This window comes from Cavia porcellus, unplaced genomic scaffold, assembly GCF_034190915.1.
Source record: "Cavia porcellus strain 051 isolate PalLab524CR breed Dunkin Hartley unplaced genomic scaffold, mCavPor4.1 scaffold_5, whole genome shotgun sequence".
In the NCBI taxonomy this organism is placed as follows: Eukaryota; Metazoa; Chordata; class Mammalia; order Rodentia; family Caviidae; genus Cavia; species Cavia porcellus.
The window spans coordinates 51,488,285-51,511,411 of NW_026947488.1; the positions used below are offsets into that span (position 1 = coordinate 51,488,285).

General features: G+C 34.7%; 1 pseudogene; it reads left to right on the forward strand.

Moving 5' to 3' along the window:
* Positions 1–5,588: 5,588 nt before the first annotated feature.
* LOC101787851 (vomeronasal type-2 receptor 116-like) overlaps positions 5,589–23,127 on the forward strand; it is a 37,450-nt pseudogene continuing 19,911 nt past the window's right edge.

The following is a 23,127-nucleotide window of genomic DNA, read 5'->3' on the forward strand; positions in this document are numbered from 1 at the left end:
CACTACTGTCTAATGAATTATAGCACATTAAAGTCTAAAGAGGACCAATCTATCACTGTGTTCCTAATGGAATCAGATTGAGGGTAAGGTATCCTACTACAGACCATTGAAGTATCCTTTTATACTTATAAAAATCAACTGTGGAATCAAATCTTCCAACATCCTTAACCCTCATTTTCTGTCTGACTATCCTTCAGCATGCAACCACAAAGTGAAGATATCAGCATTAAAAGAATTAAATGAAAATTTCATATAATTTTTGCACTATAGGTTTTAGTATCATTTAGCTTCATGATTAAAAATTTTCCCATTGTCTATTAAGAACTTAAACTGACAATTTAAAATGAGCAATGCATTCGTATTTTATAGACAAGCAATGATCATGCCTCTCAATAATTTCCTCTTCCTTAACAGTGAATTCTTGAAGACTGATCCTACCTAGCTCAAAAGTTACCTCCTTAACAATAAGCCTGGTATGTAATTTTGTTTAAATGATTCTAATAATCTTGGGTGGAATAATTTAACAGAGACCTTGATGACAGTACACATCATCCAAAAGAAGACATTACCTGCCAAGAGGAAGACATCATCACTTCTCTATTTCTCATTTGTGGCATTTGTATTTCTTTGAAGAGCATCTCATGGAGGGCATTGGCCACAGCATGCACAGAATTGTATACATTGTAACTCTCACCACTGATGGTCATGTCAAAATGACTTGGAGACAACCAAACAGGAGAAGCATTAGGGTCACAGTTCTTCAATGCACAGTCAGAATCAGAGAATGAACAATGGAAATTCTTGAACCAATACATAATGAGGTGAGGGTCTTCTGGGTATTTGAAAGGTGTGGATTCCTGGACAAAGTTTTGGAAACCTGAAATCTCCTCATGGTGGTGTTAAAAAACAAGAATTCCATGGAATTGGTCAAGTATGAAATTTCTTCCAGCCATGTCAGCAAGCCATTGTGAGTTTGTGATCCAGAATTTTCCAGGTAACCAAGTGTGCCCTATGTTATAGTTGACATCATTTAGAGTATTGGTATCATGGTAAATAATAACCACATTTATTGATGATGTTTCTCTGGTAAGAATATCATACATCCGCATAGCTGACAGATAAGATGCAATAGTGATTGAGACCATTTTCACATATGTTACACAAACTTTGTTCCTGTCCATCACTTCTCTTATATTTGAGAGAAACTGAAGAGCCTTATGACCTTCTGTGATGAGCAGTCCCACCCGTGTCCAGCTGAAATGAAGCATCAAGGACACCATGTCAAGGGCCAAAGAAATGACCATTTGGCCTACCTGAAAAAGAGAGGGACACTGGCCACTATCAGTCCACATAGGATCAAATGAACCAAAGGTAACCTGTAAGGAAGAGCAATTTGGAAGAATGCACTGAAGAGTGTTGATGTAAAGCCCAACAGCAGATGTAAGGCACACTGGTAACAGGTGGAAGTTGTCGAAGGAGGTACATGTTCTTCCTTTCTTTCTAATCACCTCATTGCATTTTAAGCTGTTATAAAATATAAAAAATGGACTCAAATAACCAGGAAACATCTTTCATCTGCTTTTTTCTTTTTGTTGATTCAGAAAAAAGTAATCATTGATAACCTGCTAAATCTTTTGTACTTACTCAGTTTTATACTTTGAAAGGTGGGTAAGCCAAGTCCCATTTTAAAATCATTCTAGGCTCTTGTTAGTTGAGGCAATGATTTCCTCTTTTCCTGTCCCACCAAGCCTCACCTGTGGAAATTTGTAGAGTTCCAGCAGTGGTCCAATCAAAGCAACAGTTCCTGATAGCACTGCTACAAATTTGCTTTCTGACCCACACATGTAATTAGGGATCTCATGTTGTACTGTGAGCAAAATGAAGGAATTTTCTAATAGCCCCAATGACTGTAAATTAAATCATGGAGCTGATAATCCAGAGATATGTTGAGTAAAAGATTAAGATCCTTGTTGATTTCTTCTATGGCAAAAATGAAGGCTAGATAGTTCTGGTAGTTGTTGTGCAGAAGCCTGCATAGAGAGCACAGAAGTCCTTAGGGAAAAGCCTCAATCAATGATTATTTTCCAACACATTACAGTATTGTTTAAGAACTGAATGTTTGTGCTCCTCCCCCACATTCACATAACGAGAACATTAGCATCAACATGATGACAGTAGAAGTTTGCCTTTTTATGAGGTGATTAGAATTAAATGCGTTATGGGGTGAGTTTCTCAAGAAGGAAAGTACTGACCTTAAAGATTTCAGAATGAGTTGCTTCATCATTCTGTTATGTGAGGACACATTTGTAAGACTCATTGACAAAGCAGGAAACACATTCTGTCTGGATTTTCTCACTCTGTACAACTTTTAAAGTAAATGATTATTTAGTCTGTTGTTGGTACATTTTTATGTATCAATCTGAGTATGGCAATACCATAACTAAAGAGAAACAACCTAAAAATTTAATTGCAGTAACTGCCCCCTACAAAATTTTAGAATCTATGTTTGAACCAAGTAAATTAACTTTGATTTAGAACAATCTTTCAAATTTCTGTGGAGAAAATTTCCAAAACTGGAGAAGCAGATTACGTTTATTTTGAGCCTTGCAAATGTATCAAGAACTAAAATAATTTCATATGCTCATACACACTGAATGCTCCATGTTATAACAACAAATTTCAAATGAAGTAGGAAATTTAAAAGTAAAAGAAAAATAAATTTAAATACCAGTTGTGGTATTGTGGCAGAAAAGTTAAAAATCAACAGTCTACCACCATGTTATAACAAGATGTGCTCACTCAGCCCACAACACAGTTACACTATCAGACTCAGCCTTGACTGACCAGGTCAGCTGCAACTTAGAGATAGTCTGACCAGACTCAGTTTGAACACATCCATCAGGACTGCCTATACCATCTGACATGCAAACTTATTCTACTTTCAAGGACTTTCCAACTGAGATAATGTAGTCAAGGACATTCTTAGCTTCAACTATCCCCTCAGCCCCAGCTGGTGTCTCCTGCCTTTTGGTAAACAATCCATTTAGCTAACCTGGTCAAAACAAGACAGCGTGACAACATATGACTTGATTCATTTAGCCAATTATATAATAACTTGCTATCAGCTTTTGTACTTCCTGCTTACAAATGCTATATAAACTAAACTAAAAGCTACTTCAGGGCTGTTGATTTGGAACTGATTCCCACCAGCTTACTAGTGTAATAAAATTTGCCTTCCTACTTCTTTGGTGCAAAGCCTCTTTATTTCTGCTCAGTGCACCAGGATAAGTAGAGAAATATGACACCTCTGATATGATGATGGTACAGCTGAAGCATTGCAATTAAGTTACCTAAGCCTCTGCCCCATCAAAGTCATGCACATGCACCATCAATACCCATGAAACCCAGATTCACTTCAGAGCCCTTACTGAGGAGCAATAATGAAACCACACAAACATTTGTGAGAAATGTGAAGCATGAGCAGAGTGGGAAACTTAGGAAGCTACAAATGCAACAAGGTACACTTTAATCTTACGATCGTGTTATATTTGAAAATATAAAAATATGTAAATGCAAAAATTAACATTTTCGTTGCTTATTTCAAAAATCCTTATTCTGTTCGCCTATCCTATAATTTTAACTCCAAAAAGTCTCCAAGTTAATGACACTTTGTTATAGTTCTCTCTCCTGTTATATGAAATTTTAGCAAGAATAAAGGTTTCCTTGCATAATTTATAGTGGTGCTATGTGCTGTTTCTTGATTAATCCCTTAGTTCAGGTTCATTTCTTCTCAGTTTCACAATGTGAGTCATAAATTTATCTATAGTTACTGTTTCATTCTGTCCTCTGGATGAAATGCTGGGTCTCTCCTTGACAAAAGTTCTATCCTTGACCTATAATATCAGATCAGAAATGGGTTATTTAGTAGTATGATATTCTTATCTAAATGAGTTTAATAAATTATCCTTACTAATTTAATTTTGAAGTACATCAGTTCCTGATTTTTCTTATATTTGGACAGTGTTGGAATTCTTCATTAGATAGACATTTATTTTTAAAGTTTTACTACTTTTGCTTATTTATCTTCCAGTTCTCTACTTCTTAACAGCATCAGCTGGTGTTTCTTCATCCATTTTCTCCTTTGTTATTTGAGCCTACATTAACTTAAAAGGTTGCAATACGTAAAATCACAATTGATCTTTCTTTTGATTCTTGCACCTCTATACTATTATAAATAGGTCATACATTTTTGTTTTTTAGGCTTTTGTTTTACTAAAGTTATCTAAATTAAAACAGATATTAGAATTATTCTTACTGGAATTTGAATATTAATAACTTCATATATTCATTCATATTACTTCTGTGCATTTTACACATTTGTTTACACATATACCTGTTTCATTAAAGTGAAAAATTGTCCTGGCCTGCAGGTAAGTCCACGGAGACCCTAGAGGGGGAGTGGGGATGAAAACGAACAAGAGACACAAAGAGCAGAATCAAGATAAAGAATTCCAATCAAATCTCATTTATTCATGGAAGGAGTAACAAATATATAGGTTATTGAGGAGGAGGGATTTGGGTTTTGAGATGTCAGCAGGTAACTTAGCAACAGTGGCAGAACCAAGGGTTATAGGTCCATTCAAATTTCCTAGGCATGGGCTCATAAGGCGGGCTGATTAACATAATTCCTGATTAGATCAAGCAAGCTAGGTAGGCAAGGTGCTGCTTAACTACCAAACTTAACTCCTAGAGGGAATTAAGGTGGTGAGGCCTGCAGATGTTAAGGTTGTACAGCCTGCAAATGTTAAAGTGGTATGGCCCACAGATGTTTAAGTGGTACAGCCAACAGGTGTTAAGGTGGCACCACCCACAGGTGTTAAGGTAGCAGCCAATTACAGGGCTTCCCACAAAAAATAAAGAAATTTTTTAGTTTTACATCAATTTGGACAACTTGTACTTAAAGAATGTATTTTATTTACAATTCATAGCTATTTATATGATTTATCTGTTCATACTATTTATACTTTGACATTCAACTTTCTGAAAAGTTAATTATTTTGGGATATTTTAATTTATTTGTACTTTTAAAAATATTTGATTAGCTTTACTCGACTTGAGAGAGTTACATTTTCTAATTGGCTAAAGGAACATTCCCACAAGAAAGGTAGGTGCTAATTCTCTGGCCCCACCTCACATTTACTGAATATGAAAACTCAGTGTGGTCCCAGCAATTCTGTTGTTTCAAAGACACACTAGTTCTTTATATGTTTAAGATATTAGTCCTTGGTCTGAAGAGCAACTGGCTAAGAATTTTTCCAACTCTGTAGGTTGTCTCCCTTGGTTGGTTATTTCTTTGTGGTGCAAAAACTTTTTAATATGATGAGATCTTAGTTGTTGATTGTTTGTAGATTTATTCCAAAATGGGGTTTGAATGAATAGATAATTCTCAGAAGTAGTAATAGCAAATGAATAGATGAAAAATGTTCAACATCACTGATCATACAAGAGATGCAAGTTAAAACAATGCTGAGATTTCATGTCGCTCTAGAAAGAAAGAAAGAACACATCAACTAATAACAAAAGTTGGCATGTCTGTGGACAAAGGTATACTTTTCCACTGTTAGTGGGAGTGTATATCAGTGCAACAAATGTGGAAATTTGTGTGGAGATTGCTCAAAAATATAGGACTACAGGTTCCATTTGACCTTGCTATCCCTCTTCTTTGTATCTTCCATATAAAATCAAAAGCACCATACTACAGTGGTATATGTGTTACCCATATTTATAGCAGCACAGCTTGGAATAACTAAATGTTGCAAACAACCGAAATGCACATAAACCAACAAATGGAGAAAAAATGATGTGGGTTTTTAATATACAGTGAGTGCTGATCATTCATAAAGGAAGAAAAATTTGGGATATCTATAGCTAAATGGAAGGACATTTAGACCATATTTTTAATTAAAACACATCAGACACAAATGTGTAAACATCACATTTCTCTCTGATGTAAGAAACCGAAAGTGTAACTAAGGAACAAAATGTAAAATAGATGTTTGGAGGTAGGGGGGTGAAAAGAAGAAAAATAAGAATGAGGATGTACCATGTATGGGTACAGACTCCCTATGGTGAAAGTGATAATCACGCATATCTAAAAAGTACCAATAAACTAAATTATTAAAGAACTACTTTAAAATTAGAACTCGCAGAGGTTCCTATCCATAGTAAAGTTCAAAAGTTTAGTGCTGTGTTATTTGAAAAACAGCAATAAAAAATGAAACAGTTGCCTAAAATTCCTGTTAATGTGACCTCCAAAATGTGCCAAATAAAACTTACTTGAAGGGCAGAACTGTGAAATTCCAAGCAAGCAGGGGAGCTCACACTGTCCCTGTAGCCCAGCCTATCTGGGACTGCGGAGTTCTAAGCAGGCAGGCCAGCACCACGGGTTCCAGAGGCCTAGATGCCTGGGGGAACTGGGTGGCAGAGCCCCAGGAGCTGTAAACTTAGAAAAGGATTTCCAACAGACCCAGAGGAAACTTTCGAATAACACTTGAAACACAGAAATATAGGAAAACGACAAAACGAAAGACCAAATTATTACCTCAAATCTCCAGCCCATCTGAAGAAACCCTAGGAGTGATGTATATAGAAGAAAATATATGCCATACACCTCAAATATCAGACATAATAGCTACTGAAATAAACAAGCAACTCCGGGAAGCTTTAAAGTAATTTAATCTAGAAATAATCTCCCAGGTAAAAGAAGAAATGATAAAACAAATGGAAGAGACGCTGAATATATCTAAAGAAAACACAGTTAAAAATTTGGAGTAACTAAACAAGAAGATAGAATCCCTAGATGAGCAGTATAAGAAATAAACAGAATATATAAGCAGATGCACAGAGCTATACAGGAAATCAAAAACTCCACTGAAAGCTGTAAAAACCACCACAAAGAAAGTGCAGATAAAATTTCAGACCTTGAAGACAGGATTGCAGCACCTGAACAGGACAGGAAAGATCTTTTAAGAACAACAAGGAATCAGGAAATAACAATTCAACAATTGCAAGATGACACAAAGAAAAACAACATAAGATTGATAGGGTTTAATGAAAAAGAATGGTACAACATAAAGGACGTCAGGAGGATATTTAGAAAAGTAATAGCTGAAAATTTCCCAAGCATGAGATCAGAAACCGACATCAGGTTCTGTGAAGCCTATACAGCTCCAAATAGTCATAACCAAAATAAAATTAGACCTAGACATATAATAATCACCATCCCAGAAATCCAACACAAGAATACATTACTAAAAGCTGTCTCAGAGAGGAAAGACAGATCACTTATAAAGGAAACCTATCAGAATCACAGCAGACTTCTCAGCACAAACAAGAAAGTCAAGAAGAGCATGGAGTGAAGTGTTCCAGATCCTAAAGCAAAATGATTTCCAACCTAGAATGATGTACCCTACAAAACTTTCATTCAGAATTGATGGTGAAATAAGATACTTCCACGACAGAGAACAGCTGAAGAACTTCATGAACACCAAGCCAACACTGCAAAAAATATTGAGAGACATTTTAAATACACAAAGGAGAAAACCACTAAGTAAAGCAGATAATTAAACAGAATAAAAAGATTAAAATGCAACAGCAGAAAGATAATATGTCAACAATAAACCAACATATAACAGTTATAACCATTAATGTAAATGATCTCAAGGCACCAGTCAACAGAAACAGACTTGCAGAATGGGTCAAGAAACAAAATCCAACAATATGCTGTTTACAGGAAACCCATTGAACACAGAAGGACACTCACAGACTGAAAGTCGAAGGATGGAAAACAATACTTCATGCAACAGGAATCCAAAACAAAAGCAGGAGTAGCCATTCTCTTTTCAGACAATGTGAAATTTAAACCAACAATGATCAGAAAGGACAAAGAAGGTCACTACATACTTGTTATGGGAAAACTCCAAGAGGAACAGATGACTATCTTAAATATATATGCACCAAATTCCAGAGCACCCAGTTATATAAAACAACTATTAACAGAAATGAAAAATCAAATTATAAGTAACACAATTGTAACAGGAGACCTTAACACACCATTGACATCAAGGGACAGATCAACCAGACAGAAAATGAGCAAATAAACAACAGAACTGAATCACACTCTGATTTACATCATGTGCTATGTCTATCCTTGGTTTTGACTGACAGCTTTGTTTTGCCATATTTGACTTTATTCTCCCCCCCCAAAAAAAAGTAATAAGAACTAAGGAGTAATAAAACCCAAAATGTGTAAATTTTGTTGTAAAAAAGAGAAGGAAAAAAAGTGCTCTAAAAGATACAACAGCAAGTGTGTTTAGCGGTGTTAAATATCTGACCATATTAATGTTTTTGGTTGGATCATTGAACACAACTGTTTGCAGTCTCACTGTTTGAATGTCCACTTTGTATGCTTTGATACTGTGACTTGAGCAACTATCTCTAAGATGATACTATGTAATCTATTAACTGGTGATTTCTTACTGGGGTTTTTTTTTTTTTTTTTGTAGTTCTGTATTACTTGTACCCTTACACCACTTTGTTTTGTTTTGTTTTTCTCTTTTTCCTTTTAAATAAAATTTTTTTAAAAGAGAGTTACAATATATAGAATGCTGTGTATGCTGTGGCCCATGCCCTCCATGAGATGCTCTTCAAAGAAATACAAATGCCACCAATGAGAAATAGAGAAGTGATGATGTCTTCCTCTTGGCAGGTAATGTCTTCTTTTGGATGACATGTACTGTCATCAAGGTCTCTCTTAAATTAATCCACCCAAGAGAATTAGAATCATTTCCACAAAATATAAGACATTACATACCAGTCTTATTGTTAAAGAGGTAACTCTTGAGCTGGATAGAGACAATCTTCAACCAAGGATTCACTGGCAAGGAAGAAGAAGTGGCTGAGAGGCATGATCACTGCTTCTGTCTATATAATGTCAATGCATTGCTCATCTTAAATTGTCCATTGAAGTTCTTAAAACACAACGGGAAAATTTTTAATCATGAAGCTAAATGATACTAAACCCTACAGTGCAAAAATTATATGAAATTTTCCTTTACTATGCAAACTTTTAATGCTGATAAATTCATTTTGTGGTTGCATGCTGAAGGAATAGTCAGATAGAAAATGAATGTTGTGGATGTTGGAAGATTTCATTCCACACTTGATTTTTTATTAGTGTAAAAGTATGCTTCGTTTAAATGGGCTGAAGTAGAATACCTTTTCCTGAAACTGACTCCATCAGGAACACTATGATAGATCGGTCCTCTTTAGACTTTAATGTGCTCTAATTCATTAGATAGTAGTGTTAAAGTTGCTTTATAAAAGAGAACTAAAGACAATTCCAAGCTTTTCACCTTCATGCTTTGTCTTAATCCTGGAGCCATGTTCACCATAGGATAATGTGTTTCTTTTAGCTGCACCCTTTTCTGAAAAATAGCCAATTTAACAGTCCTTCTGGAAACCAAGTGAACTTGGATAATAGAAGAAAACTGGATTCAGTGTATGACATTCCTAATATTTGGAATTTTCCAGAAGGCCTTAGACTTAAAGTCAAATTGGGAACACTTTCCCCACATACTCCACTTGAGCAAAACTTGTCTTTGTCTGATGATATGATATAATGGGCCACAGGAATTATAGAGGTATGTTGGGCCTAATCATGATGCACTTCACTAACAAAAAATAACCTAAGTATTGTGATAGATGTTTTGAATTTTGTTCATGCAGTTGTTATATGAGGAGCCTGTAAAAACTCAAATTCTACTTTGAAATATTTTCCTTACCAGCTTTCTCATGAATGGCAAAGAAATGTATTTATATAGTGCTATTTATAAATAATTCCATATTTAATATCTTTAAATAAAAGTCACATTAAATTATATTATTTTTATTGTATCTGTATGCCAATTAAATTTATCTCTCTGAAGGAGTATCTGAAATTTCCAATATTTTTTCCCTTAGACTCCACAGTCTGTTTGCAGCAAGAGTTGCAAACCTTGTTTTGACTGCCTGCCTTGCCCAGAGGATGAGATTGCCAATCAGACAGGTGAGCACATGATTTATACTCAAGTTCTCTAACTCTATGCATCCAACAAGAGGAAAAGAATTCTATATGACATTCCTTCCTTCACTGAGCAAGTAGTCATACTGAGTACTACCGCTCACTTTAACAACACATTTTCTACTTTGTGCTTCACTCTAAGTTCTTTTTCTTTTATTTTCTTGCTCACCTTTATTTATATTGGTGGATTTGAACCAGAAGGCACCCAGCTAATGACAGACATACCCAGTTGTCTACATTTTGTTATTATGAAACAGAACCTCATCAGTTTGCCTCCATGATCACCTCAAAAATGTGAATGTGCTGTTTTCAGCTCATAGTCACCTTGCATAAGAGTCATGTGCCACCACAGCCAGCCACTTTGATTCATTTTTGTGATTCCATTAAAGGCATTTATTTTTACCAAAAAAGCTCTTTCCATCACCTTACCATTTCCAATTATCATCTCCATTATGAAGTTTAACATGAAAAATGAATAAAGCCAATCTTTTATGTGCTTGGAAACTACATTAAGTTTACATTCAAAGCAACAGTTGGGCATATTTCATTTTTCCAGTGCCTAACGCATAAAACAGGTACCCAGAGAGACTGTTTGATTGGAGGCAGAGGGATGTCTTTGTTGTACAAAGCACTGATAGCACAGCACAGTCACAATTCCTAAAATTTCATCCACATTCTCCCAGAAGGCATTACATGAGGGAATGAGGGAAATAGATTACAGCATGAGGTACAGTCTGTGCCACAGAACTGTAAGGATGATATTCATACAAACTATATGTGACAATAGCTACACTTTGGGAGAGTGTCACGGGCATTTTATAGAAGCAGTAGCATTGGTATAAATCAGAACAAGAAGTGGTAGCACCAATTCTTGTTAGGATTAACAGAAGTGATCAAAATGAAATATTTACTCATTGCCTAACATTCTAATGACCTAAGCTAAAAGTCATTCTATGTGATCAACATACATATGAGATAAGGATGAAAACAGAAACATAGTATAGAAAATTTACAGAAGTTCAAAATGGAAGATTGCTGTACACATAAGGTGCACTTTGGAAATATTTGAATTTCTGATAAATCATCACATATTGGATCTACCACTACTGGATACTTTCTAAGGTGTTTTCGTGGCTTATATATGTTTTGACTTCAGAATATACATAGTATGATTCTGAGTGTTTCCTGAAATACATCAAGATTGATAATTTATCATGGCATTAATTTGACTTCATGTTCATTATAGAGTACAGGATATGGCACTATTATTTACCTGACTTGCATATGCATATAGAAAACAAAACACTTGGCAATACTTACTGCAATTTTCAATAACCTGTAGTAGACAGAATGTATTAAAACATAACTTAAAATCATGTATAATTGAAGATAGCACTTATTGAGAGTTGATAATAAAATAATACTAAGAAAAGATTTGATTTCTACACTAATACACTAATATGGAATCACTCAATTAAAAGATGAAATACACATTTTATTTTTTTATTTAAAAGGAAAAAGAGAAAAAATCAGAACAAAACAAAACAGTGTAAGGGTACAAGTAATACAGAACTACAAAAAAAAAACAGTAAGCTATCACCAGTTGATAGATTACACACTATCATCTTAGAAACGGTGTTTCAGGTCACAGGATCAAAGCATACAAAGTGAACATTCAAACAGTGAGACTGCAAATAGTTGTGTTCAGTAATCCAATAAAAAATGTTAATATGGTCATCTATTTAACACACCTAAACACCCTTGCTGTTGTATCCTTTAGGGCACTTTTTTTCCCCTCTCTTTATTACAACATAATTTACACATTTTGGGTTTTATTGCTCCCTTAGATCTTATTACTTTTTTGGAAGAGAATAAAATCAAGTATGATAAAACAAAGCTGTCAGTCAAAACCAAGGATAGACATAGCACATGATGTAAAAACAGAGTACAAGGTTATCAACAATGGTTACCATAATGCCTCTTGCTTCCTTAAGAAGAATTGTCTATCTCATTAAGTATTATAAAGTTGAACAAAACAGTAGAGAACAAGACCAATAAAACCTAAACATTGTAAATCTTATAGAACCTCAAAAGAGAATAATAGTCAAACCACAATGGGCATCATAATGAATCTTATTGCCTTCAAAGTAGTTGCCTGTACTCTGATACTTGATACTTTCATACAGAGCAGAATAGAGTCTAATCAGTCAAAACAAGATAACAGGAGTATTACAGGACTTCAAGTTAATAGGAAATCAAAAAAGTTACTATAATATATCCTGCTAGTTTTTTTCCCCTTAGTTTAAAAAAGAAATTTAAAAAATTAAATAATTTTTTAATGAACAAGGGAGAGGTTGAGATAAAAGGGGGCATAACAACATAACAATACAGGTTAAAGCATGACACTTTCAGCAACCTAGTGCTTCACCACCAAATAACCCGACTTAATAGTAGTTACCATAGTGTCTTTTTCCTTGAAATATTTGAATATAACTTCATATGCTATAGCATCAAACATATCAAGACAGTGTAACACCATTCAAGTGGATGAAAGCATTGTAGAGTATTTAGAACCAGCTAACAGAAAAATAAACAATGGTTTCTATATTGTCTCTTTGCCTATAACAATTTTTGTTTATACTACCACATACGATAAATCCAGCAAGATACAACATGATAAAATCAATGGAGACAGAAGAACCATAGTTTGGCGTGGCTTCAAAACAAGATGATATTAAATCAGCAGTAGCTATTATGATGTCTTGTTTTCTTCAAAATAGCTGTTCATAAAATACACATTTTAAATATTCATCACAAACTAGAAAAATGAAGAGAAGGTTTCATGTAAAGAGAATGCAAAATAGAAAATAACATGACAAATTTTTTAAATTTAAGACACATAGAGAACAAAAATTAACTGATCCTTATAAAAATAAAATGGCAACCTTTAATACATTTCATAAAAAAGACAAAAAAGCAAAAAAGTATAATATACCACAGTACAAATTCTGAGTAGTTAGCTGTTAGATACATAGAAAATTTTTCATATAAAATTACAATACAAATAATTTCATATCACTGTACTTGAAGCTTACACAATGGCAGAAAAAGTTGGCAAAAGAGTCATAAATAAAAGTAAATATATGTTCATATTACTACATCTAGTAAAATATTGGAGTAAATAGTTCAAAATTTTTCCCCAAAATGATGTTCATTATGCATATCCTTGGTGAAAGTCATAACATCCAAAAGTATATTAATATTGACTTTCTGACAACTTTCAAAGAAAAGAAAATTTTAGAAAACAGTTCATTTCTAGAGAGGAGTTATATTATGGTTTTTATAAATGATGAAAAAGTCTTTAAAAGAAACATGTTGACAAGACAGTTCTAGTCTTGAACTAAACACACATATTCTATTCCATGGGTATACCATGACCAAGTTCAAATTGTGAAATATAATTAAATACACTAAATTCTGAGAAAAGTAAATAATATTAATTAATGAAGAACGTGTTAATGAAATGGAACATTTTTCCATGATTTACAAATAAACAATAAAAGTAATTTTTAAAAATCAAGAAAGAAAAACACTGAGGAAGATGGCAGATCAATAAGTAGCAAGTTAAAGAACCTCTCTAAGAGAAACAGCTCAGACACTAGAATTTACCCCCTTGGAGAAGACTGGAAGAAAGGAGAGGGATTCTCGTGACCCAGGAAGAAAGTAAGGGGGAAAAAAGAAAAGAAAAATTTGAATGGAATGCTGGACCCAGACACGTTCTCACTGGAGTTGATCCAGCTTGCAGTTAAGTTATTCTTGCTGGAGTCAGTCCAACTCAGGGTTGTTGTGCTCTCCCCAAATGGATCCCACTCACAGTTGTGCTAAAGTTAGGGACTGGCAGGCATAAGGCCCTTGGCAGGACGATGCATCACAAAGGAGAACAGAGCTGGCATGAAGACCTGCACTAACACACAATGAGTGCTTGGAATTTGGTCATCTCATGGGAGGAAGGTGATTGGATAGATGACATATTGGAATTAGGCAGAATGGGCCTGAACCAGGAACTGCAGTGGCTTCAGATGTCCATGACCTGCCAAGAGCAGATTGATAGGATCTTCTTGTTCTGGGTTACACCCCTGGTCAGGACCCAATAGCCAGGGATAAAATTTCTCCCAAAGTTGTCACAAACAGGTTCCATCCATGTGGCACACACTAATGTGGTGAAGGCCCCTGCCAGTTCACTGGCTTGGAGGGGAAGGCCTAGACTAAAATGCCCCTTCTTACACCTCAATGATCAACAGCAAACTGGAGAGGGCAGCAATCCCTAGCCAGTATGTTTCAGAAGAACCATAACCAACATGGAAAGGGGATGGGACCTCCACCATACACCTATATGGAAGAAACATGACAAGATGAAAACATAAGAAAAAACCTCCAGCCACCAACCCAGGGAATATAGGCCCAAGAGAGGTAAATACAGAAGAGATTGAGGACAGCAAATATGCAATATTGGACATATCATCAAGTGACTTAAAGAAATATCTTCATGACATTATAGAAGAACTCAAAACTGAAATAATATTACAAGTAAAGCAAGATATAAGAAGATTAATAAAAGAAATGCTAAGAAACTCTCAAGAAGATACAGATGGAAGAATGGAGGAATGCAGAAAATAGAGAGACCTTTGATGAAGAAAATATAAAAAACCTAGCACACATGAAATGGATTCAAAGAGACCACCAAGAAATTAAATACTCCATTGAAAGCTGGCAAAATTGCTTGAAATAAACTAAAGATAGATTATCAAAACTTGAAGTTACCTTTGCAATGTCTGATTGTGAAGGAAAAGATCTCTTAAAAATAACAAGGAAACCGGCAGTAACAATACAAAGGCTTCAAGATGACAAAAGGACCTATTACTCAAGAATAAAAAATGTGAGTGAAGAAGTAGGGGTAAACACAAATGAAATACAAAGGCTATTCACAGGAATAAAAAAAACTCCTCAAGCATAGGAAAAGTTAATGATATTCAGATGAATAAGGCATGCAGAACCACAGCCAGCTACAACCAAAACAGATGTACACCCAAACATAATAATGAACATCCCAGAAATTCATCACAAGAACAGAATACAAAAAGCAGTCAGAGAAATGAAACATCACTTATAAAGGAAAATCCATCAAAATCATGACACACTTCTTGATACAAACTATCAAATCAAGAAGAGCTTGGAGCAAAGTATTCCAAGACCTAAAAGAAAATAACCTCCAAGCCAGATGATATATGCTGCAAAACTGTCTCTCAAAATTAATGGAGAAACAAGATGCTTCCATGACAAAGAGGAACTGGGAGAGTTTCGTACCACCAATCCAACCCAACAAAAAATACTGAAGGACATTCTAGAGAGACAGAAAAATAACACCATGGCTTCAGGAACAGCAGCACAGGGGCTCATTGAATGGGGCAGACAGTGGAATGAAGGAGAAAACTAGAAAACCAGTGGGAGAAAAATAGCATAGTAGAGATGAGGTAGAGGACGTTAGCTATAATCTGTAACATAGATGGCCTTCATACACTAACAAAAAGTAACACAGGCATAGTAGATCAGAAGATAGGGTCCATAGAGATACTTTGTATAGGAAATATAATCAACCTGAAAGAGGTTTATAGACTGAAAGACAAATATGAAAAAATAATGGTTTTTGTGCCAGGGAACCAGGGAAAAATAGGGGCTGCTCAAACAGCAGCTGTAGATAGGTTGGGAAAACATTACACTTTTGTGCAATAAAGAACTACTCAGCTATAAGCAAAGAAAACCTTGAGACTTTTGTAGGTAAAGGAATACAACTTAAGATCAAGCTCAGGGGTAAAAAGTTTCAGAACCACTTAGGTAAATTGCAGGTTGCCCCCTACCCTAAAAACTAAGGGAGTTAGTACAATGCACCCCAAGAAGTTGAAAGGGGAAGAACTGACTAAAAAAAGAAGGCAGAGGACATTGTTAATAGTGTATCCGGATTTTAAATCCACATTATTCTCATCACTCTGTTTAGTTTGATTATATTCTGTCCCAGTCTGCCTACTTGTATTAGATTTGAGGACACAGACAGCTATTCCAAAAATAGCAGGATATACTATGGTAATCATCCTTAATTTCCTATTAACTTAATCTGAAGCCCTATATAACTTACACTGTCTTATTATGACTGATCTTTTTTGAATCTTGTTTGTTAAATCACTGTTTTGTCCTGACTGATTTTATTCTAATCTGTTTGATAGTATCAAGACTGAGAGTATAGGCAAATACTCTGAAGATGACAAGATTCACTAGAATACCCATTCTGGTTTGATATTACTTGCTTTCAAACTTTTATAATGTCTCCAATGTTTTGGTTTTATTAATAGTGTTAAGTTCTGCTATGTTCAATTATACTATGCCTGATGATGCAGACAATTCTATTGATGATAAGAGATATTACAGTAGCTATTGTAGATCATCTTGTAATTTTGAATTTCTTTTTCACTTCCTGTTTTTCTAGGAATTTGTTTTTGTTTTGTCTTGCTTTGTTTTGTTTTTCCCTCTAATACAGAAAGAATAAGTATACATGTAGACACTTAGCCATGTGTAGAACTTCTAAAGAGTGTATGAGAACTGATTATATAATGCATGATGAAATAAACAACTACTTTGAAGAAAAAGAGACACTAAGATACCCAATGCTGAGTCTGTACCATCATGATGTGAAATCCAGAAATACTATTAGTCCTTTTCAGAATGATTTTAGTCTGTTTTGTTTTGTTTAAATTTAACATAAGTGAAAGTATGGACAGCTATTTTCAAGAGAATGATCTACAGTATGGCAGCCATTTTGACTTCTTTATTGTCTGGTCTTGAAGACCTAATATGCTTTCATCATCCTGTTCTGATCAGTTTTATACTATTTTATTTTGTATGAATTCACTGTATGTGAAGACATGAACAACTTGGAAGAAAACAAGATACAATATAATAGACAAGGAAGATCTCTAACTGTCTTGCTTTGAAATCTGTGTCTCTTACATTGTTTTCGTATGATCTATTTTGTTCTGTTTTGTTATGTTCAATTTTACCCTCTTTAAAATAATATTTTAACAAAATCAAGAGAAAAGAAATGGTTTACCTGCCAAAAATAGCATTTACACTATCTTATAGCACTCTTTACAATTTATGGTTTAATTTTGAAAGCAACAATGACATAAGAACTTTCTGTATCATCATTTATTGCACTAGAGATCATAGCTAGTGAAGTAAGGTCAAAAAACTGTGTTGTGAAGACAGAAATATAAATAGCTTAATTTTCCCATGATATCAGTTTGTAAAGATAAATACCAGGTAAAGTAATACATTGATTAATGGACTTAAGTACAAGCAATGAAATATAAATCTGCTATAAAAACCAACTCTGCAAATGAGTCATAAAACTGTAGTAGATGAAATTTTGAAAATTCACACTTTCAGAATCTCAAAATGTTAAATATGTAGTAAAAATCTTCAAAATGCTATTAAACTAATTATGCAAAAACAATTTGGAAAGTAAACATTAAATAAATGGTTCCATAAAGCCCAATCATTGATAGAAGGGCTCAATAATGGAAAGGTTAGTATTTTCCAACTTGACCTACTAAGTGAGTTCAATTGTAATAAATATTTCACTATATTTTGTGAGGAAAACTATAATATTTTATAGGTGGAGGCATTTAATCTACCTTGAATTAAATGCTTCATAACTTTTCTTCCAGAACTTAACAAGTTATCTTTATTTCTCAATATATGATTGTTCATTGAATGAATAATACACAGAGCCTGCTTTATACAGGTTTTCTTTGTATAGGTAGGTCTCTTATTGTTTTAATAAAACAGAAAAATGCTTTCATAAATATACCAGATTAACAAGAAGAATAAAAAATAATAGTGTTCACTACATCATAAGAAATAAGCAGTGTTCATAAACAGTTATGTTCTATATAACACACTTTTATGTGTTTCTAGAATAAAAAGAAAATACATGTAATTCTGCACTCATAGAGGCTGAACGAGGAGAATTTTAAGTCAGAGTCCAGTCTGAGCAAAATAGGCAATTAAGGAAACCCTGCCTCAAAAAAATTTATAGAGCTTTAGGTTATATCTGAGTGAAAGTTCATGAGTTCACTTCCCAATGTTGGAAAAAAAAGACAGAGAGAGAGACAGAAATGGAGACAGAGACAGACAGAGAGACAGAGAGAGAGAAATCACAACAATTTGGTTCAGTCAACTCAGTTTCTAGGGTTGGGTCTGTAACTATGTAAGAAATAATGAAATTAAAGAAGTGACAATTCTACTTTTTAACTAGATATGGAACAATGCATGAAGTGTCCAGATTTTCAGTATGCCAACACTCACAGAAACCACTGTCTCCAAAAATCTGTCACTTTTCTGGCCTATGAAGATTCCTTGGGGAAAGCTCTGACTTGCACAGCCCTGAGTCTTGCTATTCTCACAGCTTTTGTCTTGGGGCTCTTTGTGAAGTACGGAAACACTCCCATTGTCAAAGCCAACAACCGCACCCTCAGTTACATTCTGCTCATCTCCCTCACCTTCTGCTTCCTCTGCTCTTGCTCTTCATTGGCCGTCCCAACACAGCCACCTGCATCCTCCAGCAGACCACATTTGGAATTGTGTTTATAGTGGCTGTTTCCACTGTCTTGGCCAAAACTATTACCGTGGTTTTGGCCTTTAAGGTCACTGCTCCAGGAAAAGGGATGAGGCAGCTGTGGATATCAGGGGCACCAAATTACATCATCCTTATCTGTTCCTTAATCCAGATCACACTCTGTAGAATCTGGGTAGGAACAAACCCATCCTTTATTGACACAGATATACACTCTGAACAGGGGCACATCATCATCATTTGCAACAAGGGCTCAATCACTGCCTTCTACTGTGTCCTGGGATACCTGAGCTCCCTGGCCATAGTGAGCTTCACTGTGGCTTTCCTGGCCAGGAACCTGCCTGACACCTTCAAATGAAGCCAAGTTCTTGACATTCAGCATGCTGGTGTTCTGCAGTGTCTGGGTCACCTTCCTCCCTGTGTACCACAGCACCAAGAGGAAGGTCATGGTGGCCATGGAGGTCTTCTCCATATTGGCCTCCAGTGCTGGGCTGCTAAGCTGCATCTTTGTCCCTAAATGCTACATTATTTTGTTAAGACCAGACAGGAGGGGCTGGGGATTTAGCTCAGCGGCATAAGTGCCTGCCTTCCAATCACATGTTCGTGAGTTCGATCCCTGGTACCAAAAAAAAAAAAGAAAGAAATGAGAAAATACTTCACAATTTTGACTGTCATTTATTAGACTGAAATGTGGAATTTATTTCAATGAAAAACTGACTCTCACTTCTTTTTCTAAGTCATATTCATAAACATTCAAAGCAATCATCTTTCAATTTTAATTTTCATATGGATTTTTTGTTCCTCCCATTAAATCTGCAAATCATCCTGTCATTTGTGCTTAATTTAATTTACAGGCATGCCCATTTAATGATCTAGTACCACTTTTGTGACTAGGTCACTAAATACTTTGGTCACTCTATGAGGAGGTATATGTAGTATGTACATTGCAATATTCAGAACAAAAAAAATAGCCACAGGAAACTTTGCTTATTTGTATAATGGTTACCTTCAGTACAGTAACATAGAATAGATGGAATATTACAGCATAGTACTACACAATACAGTCAGCAGAAACTACCATACTGTATAAACAAAGTTTACTGCACAAAAAAGACATAAGGCTTTATAGACAAGGTGTACGTAAATGTAGAAGGAAATAAAAGATGAGTCATAAGTTCAAGCAGTGGAACTATGTTGAAAGACAGAACAGTTACTTAACAAGTAGATCATCAAATGAAGAATATCTGAATTTCTCACTGTCATCTGGGTTTCCCTTGACTTTTTCAATCATTTTACTAATCTTTTAATGGGGAGACTTCCATATAATTATAGAATGTTTTGATAATTAGTTGGGCATTTTTGTCCCTTACTCTTCAGTATTCACAAGAGAAGTCCTCTCTCACATGGCTATTGCATTTCTATGTTTGTCTGGTCATATGCTATGGTAAATACTCCCAAATTAAAAGTGGCAATGAACTGAATGTGTGTTGATTAAAGGGGTAACTGAATACTGCACTGTTGTGAAGGCTTTCTATTATTGTGGTTAAATATTTACATTTTTATGCTTAATCTTCCTTTATTGATATGACTCATATCTATACACCTATATGTGTATTTTGTATACATCTAAATAATAGATATTCAATAATTTTTCTGTCATATTTATCCTTGGACTTTTAAGTATAGATAAGCAATAAAAATGTTTCTTAAATGAAAGTGTGAACTTGGGTGAATGGATAGACAGGGATGAATGTATGAAAGGAAGAGAATATTAATGAAGAAAATGAGGACCACATTAATAAATGAATTGAAATATAAAGAATAAACAAAACTAGAGAGATATAAAATTTCACTTTCATTGTTGTTTTAGAGGGAAAAAAGTTTATTGCTTCCCTTTAAGTTTCAAACCTACAGAGCTACACCTGTTTTCTTTCCCCTATTCAACCCTGCAGGATCTTCTCTGTAGGTCCTGTGGAAGCTGAAAATAATTCATTCTTATTCAGAAACTCACTTTTCTATCTCTTTCTCATCTTCATTTTCTTTTCCCAATTTAAGTCCACTGCTCGCATTAAGTGAAATATTTTATTGAATCCCACATCAAGTTAGTCTAAGGGAAACAAGGCAAAAGTCAACCACGTCTCTAAAAAAACCATCTTACTAGGGGCTCAAAACAATTAGTGTAAATAATTGAAAGTTGTCTTGGTTACTTATCTCTCATTGCTGGGACAAATCACCCAACATTCAAAATGAAGGAAGGAAAGGTTTATTTAGTTCACTGTCTGTGGAGGTTTCAGTCCATAATCAGCTGGCTCCAGGGCAGGGTGGTGTGGTACAGGGGCAACACTTCAAGGTATCAGCCAGAGCAAAAAAGGGGGAAACAAGCCTCTTCTCCTCCTTTATATTGTACACAAGCCACCATCACCACCCTCTCTTTCAGGGCAGGTGTAGCCCCTGTATACATCTAAATAATAGATATTCAATAATTTTTCTGTCATATTTATCCTTGGACTTTTAAGTATAGATAAGCAACAAAAATGTTTCTTAAATGAAAGTGTGAACTTGGGTGAATGGATAGACAGGGATGCTACACTCACAAAATCTCCGTTATTTACCAAGTAAGAGGCCTGGTTCCCTGCTGATTCTCTCAGTTAAAATTCTAAGCTTCTTTAATATTATTATTATTATTATTATTATTATTATTATTATTATTTAAAGAGAAAGAAACAAAAAAAACAGAAAAAAGGGTAGAAATAATACAGAATTACAGAAAAATAAACAGTAGGAAATCACTAGTTGATAAATTACATATTGTCATCTTAGAAATAGTTGTTTGGTTACAAAATTAAAGTATACAAAGTGACATTCAAATAGTGACACTGCAACAGTTCTGCTCAATGATCCAATAAAAACTTAGTAATATGGTTATCAGTCCTACACACTTGTTTTTTATCTTAAAGAGGATAAGATTAAACATATCAAAACAGAACAAAACAGTTCATAAAGAAACAATTTAAAGAAATACAGATTTCAAAGCAAGTCCACTGGAAATCTTCACTGTCTACCTTACTGTCTCTAGTTTTCTTCCAAAAACTTGTCCCCATCTTCACACACATTGAATACATACTGCATATTACAGAACTAATCATATCATTACAGGATGATGAAGGCTTTTTAGGTCTTCAAGATCGAGATTGGGGAAGTCAATAATGACTACCATAATGTCTCTCATTCCCTTCGTAGTAGCTGTCCTTATCTTTACATATGCTGAAATTGAACTTAAGAGACTACACTAATATCACTTTGAACAGTGAATAATAGTATTGCTAGATTTTATATCATAACATTACAGAATTAGCATTGGGTTTCTTAGTGTCTCTTCTTCTTCAGAGTATCTGTTCATTACATTGTGCATTATATAATCTGTTCCTGTAAACAGTTTAAAAAATTCTTCCCATGTGTGAATTTCTACATGTATATCTATCCTCTCTATATTATAGGGGAAAACAGATCATAATAAGACAACAAAACAAATTCCTAGAAAAACATGCAATGAAAAAGACACACAAGACCACAATATTAGGTGATCTACCATAGTTACTATGCTTTCTCTTGTTATTTTCAATAGACTTGTCCACAACATCAGGCTTAATATAGTTAAGCATAGTGTTACATCGCTATTTTCATAAAAACACAACTTTGAAAACATTGTAGGACTTGAGAGTCGTTAATAATCAAAACCAGTATGGATGTCTTTTACATCTTGTCATCTTCAGAGTAGTTGCCTCTACTTTTAGGGTTGATACTATCAAGCATACCAAATTCCAATAAAATCAGCCAAAGGCAAAACTGCAGTCTAACAAACCAGATTCAAATAAGATCACACATAGTAAGACAATGTAATTAATACAAGGTTTCAGTTTAAGTTAATAGGAAATTAAGGATAGTTACCATGGTATAACCTGCTATTTTGGGGTTAGATGTCTGTGACCTCAAATCTGATATGAGTGGACAGACCAGAACAAAATAAAATCAAACTAAAGAGAGCTATAATACTACTGTGACTTTTAAATCCTGATACACTATTAACAATGTCCTCTGCCTTCCTTTTTAGGCTATTTTTCACCTTTCCCCTTCCCAGGGTGCTTTGTATGTTTTGGGTCCCACTAGCCCCTTTAGTTTTTATATTAGGGGGCCAGCCCATTGTTTATCTGAGTTTATTGAGTGTTGCTGAAGCTTTCTATCCCTGAGCTTGATTTTGAGCTGTACTCCTTTACTCACTAAAGTCATAGGGTTTTCCTTCCTTCCAGCTATGTAGTTCTAC